Source organism: Brachyhypopomus gauderio, unplaced genomic scaffold (genome assembly GCF_052324685.1).
Source record: "Brachyhypopomus gauderio isolate BG-103 unplaced genomic scaffold, BGAUD_0.2 sc462, whole genome shotgun sequence".
Classification (NCBI taxonomy): Eukaryota; Metazoa; Chordata; class Actinopteri; order Gymnotiformes; family Hypopomidae; genus Brachyhypopomus; species Brachyhypopomus gauderio.
In genome coordinates this window covers 1-2,500 of record NW_027507283.1, presented here as the reverse complement: position 1 = coordinate 2,500, position 2,500 = coordinate 1, and positions in this window count along the sequence as shown.

Below are 2,500 nucleotides of genomic sequence, written 5' to 3'. Positions count from 1 at the left end.
ACTGAATCCAGGAGGACAACCAACACTACTTGAACCTAGTCCCACTCTACCCCAATACTGAATCCAGGAGGACGACACTAACCCTGTCCACTCTACCCCAATACTGAATCCAGGAGGACGACACTAACCCTGTCCACTCTACCCCAATACTGAATCCAGGAGGACGACACTGACCCTGTCCACTCTACCCCAACACTGAATCCAGGAGGACAACACTGACCCCTGTTCACTCTACCCCAATACTGAATCCAGGAGGACGACACTAACCCTGTCCACTCTACCCCAACACTGAATCCAGGAGGACAACACTGACCCTGTCCACTCTACCCCAATACTGAATCCAGGAGGACGACACTGACCCTGTCCACTCTACCCCAACACTGAATACAGGAGGACAACACTAACCCTGTCCACTCTACCCAACACTGAATACAGGAGGACAACACTGACCCTGTCCACTCTACCCCAATACTGAATACAGGAGGACGACACTGACCCTGTCCACTCTACCCCAATACTGAATCCAGGAGGACGACACTAACCCTGTCCACTCTACCCCAACACTGAATCCAGGAGGACAACACTGACCCTGTTCACTCTACCCCAATACTGAATCCAGGAGGACGACACTAACCCTGTCCACTCTACCCCAATACTGAATCCAGGAGGACACCACTAACCCTGTCCACTCTACCCCAACACTGAATCCAGGAGGACGACACTAACCCTGTCCACTCTACCCCCAATACTGAATCCAGGAGGACACCACTAACCCTGTCCACTCTACCCCAACACTGAATACAGGAGGACACCACTAACCCTGTCCACTCAACCCCAATACTGAATCCAGGAGGACGACACTAACCCTGTCCACTCTACCCCAACACTGAATCCAGGAGGACGACACTAACCCTGTCCACTCTACCCCAACACTGAATCCAGGAGGACACCACTAACCCTGTCCCACTCTACCCCAACACTGAATACAGGAGGACAACACTGACCCTGTTCACTCTACCCCAATACTGAATCCAGGAGGACGACACTAACCCTGTCCACTCAACCCCAACCACTGAATCCAGGAGGACACCACTAACCCTGTCCACTCTACCCCAACACTGAATCCAGGAGGACGACACTAACCCTGTCCACTCTACCCCCAATACTGAATCCAGGAGGACACCACTAACCTGTCCACTCTACCCCAACACTGAATACAGGAGGGACACCACTAACCCTGTCCACTCAACCCCAATACTGAATCCAGGAGGACGACACTAACCCTGTCCACTCTACCCAACACTGAATCCAGGAGGACGACACTAACCTGTCCACTCTACCCCAATACTGAATCCAGGAGGACAACACTAACCCTGTCCACTCTACCCCAACACTGAATCCAGGAGGACACCACTAACCCTGTCCACTCAACCCCAACACTGAATCCAGGAGGACGACACTGATCCTGTCCACTCTACCCCAACCAGGGTATCTGCACTTTTTAAAATCTCAAATTCAATGACTTTTAAGACCTTTTTAATACCTCTCACAAGAAAAAATAATACTATTACTGGGGATGCAGGTGTGTTCCACATCGTTGACCGGGGGGGGTGGCGAACGAAAATTGTTGACGTTGTTGAGGCCGTATACTCCAACGCTAGGAATCTAGCACTAGGACCTGGAGCGGTTATTTTCTGCATTAGCGCTAGATTTGGCAAAGTTCACATCGCGCCAGAACAACTGAACAACACACACTTATAATAATTTAATGCCTCCCCTCATAAAATTCCAGACATTTTAAGACATTTTTAGGCCTTGAATATGGAAAACTAAATTTAAGACATTTTAAGACTTTTTAAGGACCCCGCGGGTACCCTGACCCCAACACTGAATCCAGGAGGACAACACTGACCCTGTCCACTCTACCCAATACTGAATCCAGGAGGACACCACTAACCCTGTCCACTCAACCCCAACACTGAATACAGGAGGACAACACTAACCCTGTCCACTCTACCCCAACACTGAATACAGGAGCTCACATTAATGTGTTTGATCATAATGAAACTGACTTTCCTGATATCATGACATAATGTGACTACACTCATCACAAAGTAATACAGAAAAAGCACGCAAGACGAAAGCAATCTAACGGTAATCCATGTTACCTAAACATCGCCATTACAGATTCCCACATTCCTGTCATCAACACTTCAGTACCTCACACTGGTACCCAGTTACCCCTACTGGTCTCAGTGCTCACTCTTCTAATTGGGCTTCTCCTTCTGCACTGGTTACATGGAGCTGCGTGTGCCAAGCGGGTCGGGTTCTACGGCAGCAGGGAGAACTCTGTGGCCTCGCCTCACCACTCAGCCGTTCAACACCGAGGATCATTACGCCCAACGCACAAACACCGAAGGTTTATTAACTTTGCAGTAGCTGCGTGTGACATCAGAAGCCTACGCGCTCACGAGAACAGAGGCAACAAACCATAAAGCCC